This window comes from Salvelinus alpinus, chromosome 4 (genome assembly GCF_045679555.1).
Source record: "Salvelinus alpinus chromosome 4, SLU_Salpinus.1, whole genome shotgun sequence".
NCBI lineage: Eukaryota > Metazoa > Chordata > Actinopteri > Salmoniformes > Salmonidae > Salvelinus > Salvelinus alpinus.
In genome coordinates this window covers 36173233-36189223 of record NC_092089.1, presented here as the reverse complement: position 1 = coordinate 36189223, position 15991 = coordinate 36173233, and the positions used below count along the sequence as shown (strand labels likewise).

Here is a 15991-nt window from a genome sequence, read left to right as displayed (position 1 = left end):
AGATTTGACAAGTCCATGAGCCACAAAGACGATACAAGTGCGCGCGACTGGTGATGAAGACCACCTGGAACGCACCCCTTTTTGCTACAGCTGTGCAGCAGCACACATCAACCGAATATACGACCTGAACAGCAGCGTGGCTGCAAATAATATTTCTAAAATATGCAAATGAATCGGTATTGAACGAAAGTAGCCGTGGATGACACAACATACTGTAATAAATTAAATTACTGATGGTAAGTTTACTAAATATATTGTCTTTGTCATTGAACGACGAGGACATTTCAGAATGACATACCTAAATTGTGCATGCTAACGTTAGCATTTTCCCACAACTTGTCATTATGTTAATTTGACCTGTTATGCGTAATAAGCGAAACTTTCACAATCATCTGGAAGATTTGTATTGAAAGATGTCGGGTAACATTAACGTTACCTAATCACATTATGGTGTGTTGTTAGCAAGGCTAGCTAGTTGGCAATCTAGCTGGCTTTTGTTCACTACACTAACGCTTTCTTGGACATCATCAATGCATGTTTTTTTTTTGCTAGGTAATTTAGTTCTAAACTACACACGGTACATATATATGTTTTTGTTAGCTAGCTGTATTTTAAAAACAGTAGTTAGGTCACTCATTTCTGGAAGTAGTTAGCTAATGCAATGGTTGATTGTGTGGCTAACATTAGCTGGCTAACGTTACGTCTGCCATCGTCGAATTGCGCTACCAAAAGCTCGTGGCATTTCTAAACTACTAACGATATAGCTGTTTAGTTTGATTGTCAGGTACTATATGTACTTTTCCAAACACTTAGCTAATTTGCGAACTTTCATTAGACATGTAATGGATTATTATAAAGCTATAGATACCCCACCAATATGGCGTGAAGTGCTGTTTTGCTACGAAAACAAATGTCATTGCAATCATGCATGCTTTTTTGTTTTTTGCGCGCGCGCGCGCTCTTGTCAGGTGCAAAGTTCATAATTTTAGGGAAATCGATGCATTTTACTAGATTGTTATGCAAGGAACACGTGTTGATGTGCAGTAAATCAGATGCATATATTTCTTTCAGGGCCCAGCGTTTTTCTTGACTTGTGCATAAATATCCTAAAATAATGATTTTGCCCTACACCATTGCTCCATGTAGCCAATACCGTCTAACCCCGTAACACCTGAAATCCACATAGCACGTTGGATTTCAGATAAAACAAGAGCCCCGTTCATTTTAAATGAAAGCTAAGTGGCCAGGAACGTTAGCGAAATATCCACGAAGGGCTGCGCAATTCGGGGAGTTCCTGCATGTGGGCATTGCTGTATCTGCAGGAATTCCTCTTTTTACTAATATTGGGAACATTTTAAGCTAGGCCGGGCGGGAAAGGGGGGCGCTCCTGTACAGTAGGTGGTCATAATGCACAATAGCTAGCCAACGGCAGACTATGTCTTTCGACCCCGCCTGTCGGGCACAATTTTTTTCAGTTATGTTAACTACAACGAGGGCGTGTATTTGGCACGCGGGAGCAAAGGACACTGTGTTAGCTAGTAAGGAGGACTCCGGTACATAGCAGTCTGGAGTGAAAAGTATTATCAGAGTTTTTATTTCCCCATTTTAGCCACATTCAAAAGTGTCACACAAGCATGAATGTCTTTCTCAAATGCAGGAACCAATGGGATGCACGGGTGCGTTACTGCAGATGCGCGAGGCAATTTCATGAATATTCATGAGTATTGACAGGTCGTGACAACACACTGAGCTCTTACCTGAACAGAAAACATGGCAGATCTGAAACCAGTAGTAACCACCAATTTCAATGAATGTTAAGATAAAATGTAAATACGAATCTGACCTTCCCACACCCCAATAACGTGGAGGGCATGCTAGCTAGCTACAGTTTGATTCATATCATCTGTTTTCTTCTAAAAAAAGCTCACATTAGCTACTCGGGAGCTCATGGGGACAGGGGCTTCAGGAGCCAGCGGGTTAGATGCGTTTCCACCAGTGTTGGCTTCATGGGGACAGGGGCTTCAGGAGCCAGCGGGTTAGATGCGTTTCCACCAGTGTTGGCTTCATGGGGACAGGGGCTTCAGGAGCCAGCGGGTTAGATGCGTTTCCACCAGTGTTGGCTGGTGGGAGGAGTTATAGGAGAACAGGCCCATTGTATTGGCTGTAATTAATTAATGAAACGGAGTCAAACATGCGGTTTCCATATTTGATGTTTGAAACTGTTCCACTTTTTCAGTAGCACTTGGAAACTAAACATTGCCAACTATTCATATTGGAGAGTTACAATGTTGCAATCACTAGGCAGCCAATAGTATATAGGAAGCGGTTAACAATAAGCCACCTATATCACATGACACAAGTCACGAACCATTGATAGTTAACAATATTTATTTACATCATCCAGTGGAACTGTAAAAAGAATGAGATGTACACTGAACAAAAATATAAGCGCAACATGCAACAATTTGAAAGATTTGACTGGGTCGCAGTATATAAAAGGATCAGTCAATTGAAATAAATTCATTAGACCCTACCGCTCTAATCTACAGATTTCACATGACTGGGAATATAGATATGCATCGGTTAGTCATTTTTAAAGTAGGCCATGGATCAGAAAACCAGTCAGTGTCTGTTGTGACCACCATTTGCCGTATGCAGCGAGACACATCTCTTTGGCATAGAGTTGATCAGGCTGTTGATTGTGGAATGCTGTCCCTCTCCTCTTCAATGGCTGTGCGAAATGCTGGATATTGGTGGCAACTGGAACATGCTGTCGTGCACGTCGATCCAGGACATCCCAAACTTGCTCAATGCGTGACATGTCTGGTCAGTATGTGGGGTTGGACATTTTGGGGAATATTCAGAGGTGGAAACTTAACGTGGGAATTAACAGAAGTATGCAAATTAATATTAATACTGTTTAAATGTAGATGTTTTTTGCATTGGATATATTTACCATATCATATGGAGACGGAAACATAAACCTTTTACCATAAGTAGACATAATTGCAAATTATTAAATCCTTCCAATAGAAAAAAAAGCAACAATTGTTACAAAATGAACTTTAATTTAATTAATTAACTCTTCACATGGGATGATTTCACTGAACAACAAAAGGGAATTTTGAATGATCGCATCTTCCAAAAACGTTTTCAACATCTGTAAAATGATAGTCTAGAAACTAAAGCTTTAGTTGTCTTCCTCTCAGGCTTCCATGTCTTCTCCCTGGACCTCCTCAATGTCCACCTCTTGAACATCAGACTCTGAGGCCTCATCCACACGGTCACTTTCCAACCTTGTTGAGGATGGCTCGTTGTCAGGCTCAAAAAGCCTCAAATTTGCCCGGATGGCCACCAATGTTTTCAGCCCTTGTATTGGTCAGCCGGTTGCCTGCTTTTGTCTGTTCCCAAACAAGACCAGTTGCGCTCTGAGGCGGCTGATGTTGGTGAGATTTGGGGGGGGAGATGGAGGCAACAGGGGAAAGAGCCTCAGATCCACAGAGTCCCTTCCACCAGGTGGCTGATGAGATATGTTGGCACGACTGCCATATTGCATCTCCATCCCAAAGCCCTTGCTTGGAAGTGTACTTTGCCAGACTGCCAAGAACCTTGCCCTCATCCAGGCCAAGGTGGCGAGACACGGTAGTGATGACACCATAGGTTTTGTTGTTCTCTGCACCAGACAGGATGCTCTTGCCTGCATACTTGGGGTCCAGCATGCTTCAGGCAGAAGTCTGCACGCTTTTTGATGCATTTCAGAACTGCAGTTTCCTCTGCTTGGAGCAACAGTGAAAAGGGCAGGGCAGTACAGATTTCTTCTCTTACATCTGCAAGCAGAGTCTGAACATCAGACAATTGCGTTGTCTCCCTCGATCCGTGCAATGGCTACTGCTATAGGTTTGAGGCTGCTTACCACTCTCTCCCAAAATACATCCTCCAGGAGGATCCTCTTGATCGGGCTATCCATATCGGCAGACTGTGGGGGTGGCCATTTCTTGGAGAGACACCTTCCCCTCCAGGAGACTGTCAAACATGATGACAACACCACCCCAACGGATATTGCTGGGCAGCTTCAATGTGGTGGTCTTATTCTTCTCACTTTGCTTGGTGCGGTTTATTGCTGCTATAACTTGATGACCCTTCACATACCTAACCATTTCCTTGGCTCTCTTGTACAGTGTATCCATTGTTTTCAGTGCCATGATTTCCTTGAGGAGCAGATTCAATCCATGAGCATCAGCCAATTGGTGTGATGTGAGGGTAGGACTCCTCCACTTTCGACCAGGCAGCCTTCATGTTTGCAGCATTGTCTGTCACCAGTGCAAATACCTTCTGTAGTCCAAGGTGAGTGATGACTGCCTTCAGCTCATCTGCATCATAGAGACCAGTGTGTTTGTTGTGCCTGTGTTCTTGTAGAATACTGGTTCAGGGGTGGAGATGATGTAATTAATTATTCCTTGCCCACGAACATTCGACCACCCATCAGAGATGATTGCAATAGTCTGCATTCTCTATGATTTGCTTGAACTCTGTTGAACTCTGCATCCAGCAAATGAGTAGCTAAAGCATGTCTGGTTGGAGGGGTGTATACTGGACAAATAACATTCAGAAATCTCTTCCAATACACATTGCCTGTGAGCATCAGAGGTGAATCAGTTGCAAACACAGCTCGAGCAAGACATTCATCAGCATTTCTCTGACTACGTTCCTCCATTGAGTCAAAGAAACTTCTGATTCCAGGAGGACCATGAGCTGTTGCTATCGGTAAGGTGTCTGATTCGTCATTTTCACATCGAATAGAAGTAGAGGGACTTTTGTCAGAGGTTGTGAGCATTGAGGGAACTTTATGCACTTGGCCAGATGATTCTGCATCTTTGTTGCATTCCTCACATATGATTTGGCACAGTGTTTGCAAATATGCCACATGACCTAGAATTGCCTGTGTATCCCACAAAAAAGGTTCACTGTTATAAGCTAACTTTTTTTTATGCATTTAAGCAAAATTCCCGGGCTTAACTTGCCATTTAAAAATTACGGAAAGTTTGCAACCCTTTGCAACCCTATCATTATGTAAGCCGTGGAAGAACTGCGACATTTTCAGCTTCCAAGAATTGTGTACAGATCCCCTGCTCCATGGGGCCGTGCTTTATCATGCAGAAACCTGAGGCGAAAGCGGCGGATTAATGGCACAACAATGGGCCTCAGGATCTCGTAAACAGTGGTGGGAAAAGTATCCAATTGTCATACTTGTGTAAAAGTAAAGATACTGTAATAGAAAAGGACTCAAGTAAGTCACCCAATAAAATCCTACTTAAGTAAAAGTTTGAAAGTATTTTGTTTTAAATATACGTAAGTAATTGCTCAAATTTACTTACGTATCAAAAGTAAAGGTGTAAATATTTTAGAAATTCCTCATATCAAATCAAAGTTTATTTGTCACGTGCGCCGAATACAACAGGTGTAGACCTTACAGTGATATGCTTACGTACAGGCTCTAACCAATAGTGCAAAAAAGGTATTAGGTGAACAATAGGTAGGTAAAGAAATAAAACAACAGTAAAAAGACAGGCTATAAAAGTAGCGAGGCTACATACAGACACCGGTTAGTCAGGCTGATTGCGGTAGTATGTACATATGGTTAAAGTGACCATGCATATATGACGAACAAAGAGTAGCAGTAGCGTAAAAGAGGGGTTGGTGGGTGGGACACAATGCAGATCGCCCGGTTAAGCCAATGCGCGGGAGCACTGGTTGGTCGGCCCAATTGAGGTAATATGTACATGAGTGTATAGTTAAAGTGACTATGCATATATGATAAACAGAGTAGCGCAATGTAAAAAGAGGGGTTGGGGGGGGGGGGGGGGGGGCACACAATGCAAATAGTCCGGGTAGCCATTTGATTACCTGTTCTGGAGTCTTATGGCTTGGGGGTAAAAACTGTTGAGAAGCCTTTTTGTCCTAAACTTGGCACTCTGGTACCACTTGCCATGTGGTAGTAGAGAGAACAGTCTATGACTGGGGTGGCTGGGGTATTTGACAATTTTTAGGCCCTTCCTCTGACACCGCCTGGTGTAGAGGTCCTGGATGGCAGGCAGCTTAGCCCCAGTGATGTACTGGGGGGTACGCACTACCCTCTGTAGTGCCTTGCGGTTAGAGGCCGAGCAATTGCTGTACCAGTCTGTGATGCAACCAGTCAGGATGCTCTCGGTGTTGCAGCTGTAAAACCTTTTGAGGATCCCAGGACCCATGTCAAATCTTTTTAGTTTCCTGAGGGGGGAATAGGCTTTGTTGTGTCCTCGTCACGACTGTCTTGGTGTGTTTGGACCATTCTAGTTTGTTGTTGATGTGGACACCAAGGAACTTGAAGCTCTCAACCTGCTCCACTACAGCCCCATCAATGAGAATGGGGGAGTGCTCGGTCCTCCTTTTCCTGTAGTCCACAATAATCGCCTTAGTCTTGGTTACGTTGAGGGATAGGTTGTTATTCTGGCATCACCCAGCCAGGTCTTTGACTTCCTCCCTATAGGCTGTCTCGTCGTTGTCGGTGATCAGGCCTACCGCTGTTGTCGTCTGCAAACTTAATGATGGTGTTGGAGTCATGCCTGGCCATTCAGTCGTGGGTGAACAGGGAGTACAGGAGGGGACTGAGCACACACCCCTGGGGAGCTCCAGTGTTGAGGATCAGCGTGGCAGATGTGTTTACTACCCTCACCACCTGGGGGAAGCCCGTCAGTAAGTCCAGGATCCAGTTGCAGCGGGAGGTGTTTAGACCCAGGATCCTTAGCTTAGTGATGAGCTTTGAGGGTACTATGGTGTTGAACGCTGAGCTGTAGTCAATGAATAGCATTCTCACATAAGTATTCCTTTTGTACAGGTATTGCGTAAACCAGACGCAAAGTTGTCTTTGTTTTTTTTTTTTTTTTTTTTTTCGGATAGCCAGGGGCACACCAACACTCAGACATCATTTATAAACAAAGCATTTGTAAATGTTATCTTGATAATGTGTCAATTGGACCATTTTCTGTCTTGCTCAGCATTAAAAATGTAACGTGTACTTTTGGGTGTCACGGGAAATATGTGGAGTAAAAAGTACATTATTCTCTTTAGGAATATAGTGACGTAAAGGTTATAAAAATATAAAAAGTACAGATACCCCAAAAAACGACTAATGGAGTACTTTAAAATGTTTTTACTTAAGTACTTTACACCACTGCTTGTAACGGTATCTCTGCATTCAAATTACCATCGATAAAATGCAATTGTGTTCATTGTCCATAGCCTAATTCTACCCATATCATCACCCCACCGCTACCATGAGACACTCTGTTCACAACATTGACATCAGCAAACCGCTCGCCCACACTACACCGGCCCACTGCCGTCTGCCCGGTACAGTTAATACCGGGTTTCATCCATGAAGAGCACAATTCTACACTTTTTCCATGGGACAGAGAATTTGTTTTGCCGTTTTATAGCTTCTCATGCTATTCTACACATTTTGCCTTGAGGCTGAGAGAATTTAGTAAGTTTTATAGATATTTTCCTGTAATTTTAAACCTTTTTGCGGGCAAGCCTCGCATGGGTGCGTCATATGCCACTAATCCAGTCTTTATACATGAATCAAATCTATTAACTTAAAGTTGCACTCCAGTCTCCTTTTCACCTCATGTATTACCTGATTTACTGAACAAAAGGCTCATCTCAATAGGTGGCCCTGGTATCCTCATGACATCAGTGTAGCTGAAGTGTTATGGTGTATATTATATAATCATTGCTGAGATTGTGAAGGAACCTGAGCATATTGAATTACAAATAAGAATGTAGGCTAGGTCATTTGGTAAATAGTTTCAGAAACTAAGTAATATACACTGCTCAAAAAAATAAAGGGAACACTTAAACAACACAATGTAACTCCAAGTCAATCACACTTCTGTGAAATCAAACTGTCCACTTAGGAAGCAACACTGATTGACAATAAATTTCACATGCTGTTGTGCAAATGGAATAGACAACAGGTGGAAATTATAGGCAATTAGCAAGACACCCCCAATAAAGGAGTGGTTCTGCAGGTGGTGACCACAGACCACTTCTCAGTTCCTATGCTTCCTGGCTGATGTTTTGGTCACTTTTGAATGCTGGCGGTGCTTTCACTCTAGTGGTAGCATGAGACGGAGTCTACAACCCACACAAGTGGCTCAGGTAGTGCAGCTCATCCAGGATGGCACATCAATGCGAGCTGTGGCAAGAAGGTTTGCTGTGTCTGTCAGCGTAGTGTCCAGAGCATGGAGGCGCTACCAGGAGACAGGCCAGTACATCAGGAGACGTGGAGGAGGGCAACAACCCAGCAGCAGGACCGCTACCTCCGCCTTTGTGCAAGGAGGAGCACTGCCAGAGCCCTGCAAAATGACCTCCAGCAGGCCACAAATGTGCATGTGTCTGCTCAAACGGTCAGAAACAGACTCCATGAGGGTGGTATGAGGGCCCGACGTCCACAGGTGGGGGTTGTGCTTACAGCCCAACACCGTGCAGGACGTTTGGCATTTGCCAGAGAACACCAAGATTGGCAAATTCGCCACTGGCGCCCTGTGCTCTTCACAGATGAAAGCAGGTTCACACTGAGCACGTGACAGAGTCTGGAGACGCCGTGGAGAACGTTCTGCTGCCTGCAACATCCTCCAGCATGACCGGTTTGGCGGTGGGTCAGTCATGGTGTGGGGTGGCATTTCTTTGGGGGGCCGCACAGCCCTCCATGTGCTCGCCAGAGGTAGCCTGACTGCCATTAGGTACCGAGATGAGATCCTCAGACCCCTTGTGAGACCATATGCTGGTGCGGTTTGCCCTGGGTTCCTCCTAATGCAAGACAATGCTAGACCTCATGTGGCTGGAGTGTGTCAGCAGTTCCTGCAAGAGGAAGGCAGTGATGCTATGGACTGGCCCGCCCGTTCCCCAGACCTGAATCCAATTGAGCACATCTGGGACATCATGTCTCGCTCCATCCACCAACGCCACGTTGCACCACAGACTGTCCAGGAGTTGGCAGATGCTTTAGTCCAGGTCTGGGAGGAGATCCCTCAGGAGACCGTCCGCCACCTCATCAGGAGCATGCCCAGGTGTTGTAGGGAGGTCATACAGGCACGTGGAGGCCACACACACTACTGAGCCTCATTTTGACTTGTTTTAAGGACATTACATCAAAGTTGGATCAGCCTGTAATGTGGTTTTCCACTTTAATTTTGAGTGTGACTCCAAATCCAGACCTCCATGGGTTGATAAATTTGATTTCCATTGATAATTTGTGTGATTTTGTTGTCAGCACATTCAACTATGTAAAGAAAAAAGTATTTAATACGAATATTTCATTCATTCAGATCTAGGATGTATTATTTTAGTGTTCCCTTTATTTTTTTGAGCTGTGTGTATATATATATATATATATATATATGAATCTCAACTCAATCCAAGCAAAATACAGTTTACAGATACACACACTGTGTGTGTGTGTGTGTGTGTGTGTGTGTATAATATATATACACACACACACATTGTTTGAGGAGATACTTATATCATATATTCCTGACAAATGTGTTTTCTTTATTTTTCAGGAAACTGACAACCCAAGATCAGCCAGTTGAGGACACCTGAGCCCCCCTTTGTACTGTGACTGTCTTGTACCACAATGCTTGGCCTTCAGGGAAGTACCTCATCCCCTAAAATGTATCGCTGTGTGGCTTGTTCAGCCACCTTTACTGGATTGGCATCTTTGTTGGTGCACCAAGCTTCTCATGCAGTTCAATATGACAAGCAACCACCACAATCTGAGAAGCAGCCTCTCTGCACTCACTGTGGTGAAGTGTTTTCAAACAAGGAGCTCCAAGACCAGCACTGCTGCAAAGCACTACCTGAGACTCCAGCTCCCTCTCTTTTTATCTGTGATTGTGGGGATGAGTTTCAGAACTTTAATGAAATGCTGGAGCATAAAAGATCTCATGTCTCAACCCCCCAGCAGCAGACCCAGACGACTGATGCCAGATATTCGAGCCAAGAAGAATGCAGTCTGGTTGGGCAGGTTCAACCAATCTCCCCTCAGCCAACCCTTAGCCAAACCATTTTGGGCCTCAGTCCCCCCTCCCATCCCTCACCCCTATCTCCTGTCATTCCTAGTTCAATTCTCCCACAGCTTAATAGCACATCCACTGTTCCTGAAGTCTATACAAATAATGGGTTTATTGCCCTAACCAGACCTCCAGAGCTGAACAACCTCCCTCCAGGCGCAAGTGAGCAAGAATTACAGCCTGATGGGCTTGACCAACCTGAGAACATCTCTACTGCACAGGAACCCTCGCCACAATCCGTCCAGGATGAGACTCCTGAGGATGCAGACTGTCCCGTTACAAGCGGTGCATCTTCAGAAGATGCCGACGCACCTAAGAATGAGACAATAATGAAGATGATAGCAAATGCCTACATGAAACGTTATCAACCTGCTCAACACTACCCATTAAGACACAAGAGACTTGTGGTCCCCAAAAGAGAGCTTATACCAGTGGAGGTGATGTCACAATCCAAACAAACAGCAGCATCCACACCAGGGCCCTCTATTGGCCAGTTAAGACACCTGCTTACAAAGTCTGGTGCAAAGACAATAGCCCGTCCATCTGGCAGTAGTGGTATCATATCTTTGACTCAGACCTTCTGCCCTGTAGTAGTTCTTGAGACCCGCCAAAAGCTTATTGATTCTAGAAACAGGGCCACACAGGGGAGATATCAATGTGGCCGCTGCCGAAGTGTTTTTCAGGACTTGGACAGCTTGACAGTACATCATGCCTTACACAGGAAGGAGATAGTGAAGTGTTGTCGTCACTGTAAACAACTGATGATTGGAAAACCACCCCTTCCAGACAACCACATCTGTCCCCTGGCTCCACACCACCTTACCTCAGTGGGGAGTAAATGCCACTCTATCAAAAAGACTGCATCATTCCAGAAGCAAAAGAAGCAACAACCGCAAAGAAGCTTCCAAAGTGTTAAAGCTAGGACGCCTTACTTTTGTCAAGTGTGCAAGCACAACTATGCCCGTAGGTATAATCTCAATGTGCACAAGTGTCAGGGGCCACCCCATCCTCTTCAGCATGCCTCCAACTCTGCCCTGTACAAAAATACTGCATTTGGGGAAAACATTCAAGCAAGGGAGCCTGTCACAAGCTTCAACCAGAGGCCTCTAATCTCCAAAAACATCAGTGTGGGCACTGACAGCACTCGTCAGATAAAGGAGGAGGTGATTTCTGCAGAATCAAGGCCATATCCACAGTTTCCTGATTTGCCCTGGTCCAGTTCACCTAAAAGCTTCTCATCCTTCTATCCCAAAGTTCCCAAGCATGTAACACCAGGAGAAATTGATTCAGGATCTTCAACACTACAGCAAGGAGATGGCGTAGGTGAAGGGGACAAAGCAGCAAGTAGTTTTAAACAAGAAGGTAGCGATGGAGAATGGACAATGCCTTTAGATGATTCTGAGATCGACGTTCTGATTGAGGCAGTAGATGCCGAAGACGACGATGATTTAATGCTACAAGAACCTATTTCTCAGGGTCATGTCAAGTCCACAAAGGATGGCGTGCCTTATTTCATAAAAGATGGTGCTAGACGTTTTCCCTGCTATAGATGTCAGAAAACGTACAGTCGAGGGTGCACATTAAAAAAACATCAAAGGCTGTGTGGAAATAGGTCATTTCTGCCACAATCTACTTTCCGGGCGGTAGCACAGAAAGTCAACAAGGGTCAATTCCAATTCGATTGCTATGTCTGTGGGAGGAGCTTTAACCGCAAAGATAACATGCTGATTCATAGGAAGAAGTGCCAGTTAAGTAGAACCGTGTCCAAGAATGATAATGGACTTCTACAACAGGGCATATCAGCAGCCCAGGCAACGCAACGTCTCGTGGCACAAAGTAGTAAAAATCTGGAGGATAATGGGGCAAATTGGGGTATTATGTCATTGCCCAATGTTCTTCCCAGGAGAGTGACGTGTGAGTGTGGGGCAGGCTTCACTTCCCCACGGCTCCTCCTAGAGCATTTGCAAAAGCATGCACAGGAGTCCTATACCTGCCCCACATGCGGTGAGACACTGAGTTCCTGGGCAGACTATGAAGTCCACCTACAAGTGCACATGCAGCCTCGGCACCAGATGTATGGGGGAATGCAACAGCAGCGCTCTCCACCTCTACTGCTGAGGTTTCCACAGCAGCCGCGTCAACGTCGGCAGCCCCTGCCAAAGCAGCGACATACGCCTCCGCAACACTCTCTGCCAGTACAGCGCCCTCAGCCAAATCAACAACCTCTGCGGAAGCCTAGGAAGCCACAGCCGCGCTGTGTGTGCATACGATGCAGCAACACCTTTTGCAGTCGCGGCGCGCTGCTAAAGCACCTCTCCTGGAATCGGTGTAAAGGTGACAAAGGAGCTGTTTCAGCGAAGGCAAACCACTGTTCCCGCTGCAGCATGGACTTCCCCAATGGCCTCAGCCTCAAGTTTCACCAACTAAATGGAATGTGCAAGCCTGCCTTCAAGCCCATGCGTTGCCCTGTGTGCGTGCGCTGGTTTGGCACTGTGGAGGGACTCCAGAAACACCTGCAAACACATGACCAGACCAACTCGTTTCGCTGCCTCATCTGCCAGCGCCTCTATCCCAGCCTACGGTCACTGAAAGACCACCGCAGAAAGGTCCATTGCATTTTGTCTGGAGACACAGCGCAGGTTACACAATGAGAATGAATACTCTGAACATCATAATCCAACAGAACATATATGAACAATGATTTTAGCAAAATGTTTTTGCAAGATCTGTTATTGATTTGAGGGATTAATTGTCTTGTGTAACCATATATAATCATTATTGTACTATTCTACTTTGATTCTATTTTCACTGTCTATCAGTAGACTTTTCTTGCTCACTTGAACCTATTTTCATGGCCATAGTTGTAAACTGTTGTATTGTGCTGTAAAATGCAATGATGTTCTTAGCTTGTTCTTAAAGGGATACTTTGGGATTTTGGCAATGAAGCCCTTTATCTACTTCCCCACTATGAAGGAATTTCGAGGTAGTTACTGTAGACTTCATCATTGCGCTAATGCTAGTTAGCAACTTCCTTCAAACTGCATGGAGAGACATAAAAATGGTATCGACATGTTAATCTGACTCTGGGAAATAAATTTAAGGGCTTCATTGCCAAAATCCTGAAGTATCCCTTTAACTCCTCTTCAGCCATTATTAAAATGTACCACTTATTGTTCAAGTGCTATTTTAGGTTGTGAAAAAACATTGATGGTTATATCTTAGTGTGGTAGCTATCAGTGCATTTGGGAGAAAACAATTTGTAAGTGAATATACACTACAAAGTATGTGCACACCTGCTCGTCGAACTCATTCCCAAATCATGGGCATTAATATGGAGTTGCCCCCTTTGCTGCTATAACAGAATCCACTCTTCTGGGAAGGCTTTCATGTAGATGTTGGAACGTTGCTGAGGGGACTTGCTTCCATTCAGCCACGAGCATTAGTGAGGTCGGGCACTGATGTTGGGTGATAAGGCCTGGCTCACAGTCGGTGTTCCCATTTATCCCATAGGTGGTCGATGGGGTTGAGGTCAGGGCTCTGTGCAGTCAAGTTCTTCTACACCAATCTCGACAAACCATTTCTGTATGGACCTCACTTTGTGCACAGGGGAATTGTTTTGCTGAAACAGGAAAGGGCCTTCCCCAAGCTGTTGCCACAAAGTTAAAGCACAGAATCGTCAAGAATGTCATTGTATGCTGTAACGTTGCGATTTCCCTTCACTGGAACTACGGGTTCTAACCCCAACCATGAAAAACAGCCCCAGACCATTATTCCTCCTCCACCAAACTTTACAGTTGGCACTATGTATTGGGGCACGTAGCAATCTCCTGGCATCCACCAAACCCCGATTCGTCTTTCGGACTGCCAGATGGTTAAGCGTGATTCAACACTCCAGAGAGCACGTTTCCACTGCTTCAATGGCGGCGAGCTTTACACCACTTCAGCCGATTCTTGGCATTGCTCATGGTGATCTTAGGCTTGTGTGCGGCTGCTCGGCCATCGAACCTCATTTCATGAAGCTCCCGACTAACAGTTCTTGTGCTGATGTTGTTCCAAACTGTCTCTGGAAGCTTGGTAGTGAGTGTTGCAACCGAGGACAGACGATTTTTACGTGCTTCAGCACTCGGTGGTTCCGTTCTGTGAGCTAGATGTTTCCACTTCACATAAAAGCACTTACAGTTGACCAGGGCGGCTCTAACGGCAGACATTTCATGAACTGACTTGTTGGAAAAGTGGCATCTTATGACGGTACTACTTTGAAAGTCACTGAGCTGTTCAGTAAGGCCATTCTACTGTCAGTGTTTGTCTATGGAGATTGCATGGCTGTGTGCTTGATTTTATGAGCTTGTCAGCAGCGAGTGTGGCTGAAATAGCCGAATCCACTAATTTGAAGGGCTGTCCACATACTTTTGTGTGTATATATTTGAACACTTCCATCAAAACAGAAATGTATAGGAAATAGCATGTAGTGTGTTGCTCCTTGTTTTAATAAAGCCCCATTCCAAGATGAAAGATTTGAGTTGATTGTTGTCACTAACCAGGTTTCCAACCATTTTATGTGTATGAATTACCTGATGCAGAAATATACTCACGACAGGCCTGATGGAAACAGCAAATGTCTTGGTAAAATGTTCAAATGTCGATAAAAGAAAACATGCCACACAAGTTAAGAATGCAATGGAAACCTATTGAATGTTAAATGTATTTGGTACATGAAAAGCAAAAAATGCTTTAAGTTATGTGGGGTCCTATTAGTTTGTCACCCAAACGGTCCGAATGCTACCATACAAAGTGTACACGTCGACCTTACCGACTTCAGACGAGTCTCGACACTTGTGTTTGTGAGAGTATCCCCTTTCCAAAAAGTGGTCATAATAGTTGTTTCGGTCAAACCGTTCAGACTACAGAAGTTTTTGTGAGTAGACCTGTTTTCTGGTTGTCTCATGGTCTGACAAATGGTACTCAAGCTATTTCACTGCAGATGCGGAAGTGCGACACTGGGGGATGCGGTGGATTGAGATGCATCCAATGCAACAACAACAAAAAACATCTCTAGTTTAAACTGACTTTTGATGGGGATTTTTTATTACGTTTTTTAGATTAATGCAACGGTGCGTCAATCGACTAGGGGGCTAATGTCAGTTTTTGTGTGCCACGAATGATGTAAGAGGTAAAGGCTATATACTATTTACAGAATCTTCATTTGGTGAAATGTAAATGGGTCACAGGGGGACTGACTGGTTAACCATTAAGGCTTAAAAAGTTGTTTTTAGGAATGCATGTCTGATAATGAATATGTTGATAATTTGAGCATTTGCCTTCTTCCTAGCGTACAAACCATCCTGATCTCACGAATTTACATTCTGGGTAGCGAAACGGAATGTAAACTAGGTTTGTACTAGGCTAGCTCCCCTCATTCACACATTACCAGACTCAACCAGAGATACTGGATATAATTACACGATACTTGTCTCTACCCTAACAATGAGATTCGTTGTCCACAGAGTGGAACAGCGGGATGTCAAGCTCCCGCCTATTATCTTTGGATTGGTGGATACAACTCGTCATTTTAATATAATTTTGAATATTCAACTAGGGTTGTTGACGTCAACCGTCTGTTTTCAATGGAGATTGAGATGTTATGCTGGCTTCATAAATATACATAGTCTCACATTTCACCAGGGATAACTCCACAGTTGCCGGGATGTCCTGTGCGTCTCACTTATGTCGTTACACTTTTTACAACCTAAGCATTACGAAACTTCTATTAGATCAAGTCAACCTCACGTATCAAAACCGATATTAATTTTATCTTGACTAAATTCGACACTCATTGACCCTATACAAAAACTTCTCCCTTGCTTTATAATTAATGTTCT

At 44.4% G+C, this 15991-nt stretch overlaps 1 long non-coding RNA gene across 1 annotated transcript; it reads left to right on the top strand.

The window, feature by feature from the left end:
- LOC139572412 (uncharacterized) lies at nucleotides 1–14624 on the top strand. The gene is made up of 2 exons (XR_011674402.1): nucleotides 1–236; nucleotides 9603–14624. It is a non-coding gene; the product is annotated as an uncharacterized lncRNA (long non-coding RNA).
- Nucleotides 14625–15991: the final 1367 nt, after the last annotated feature.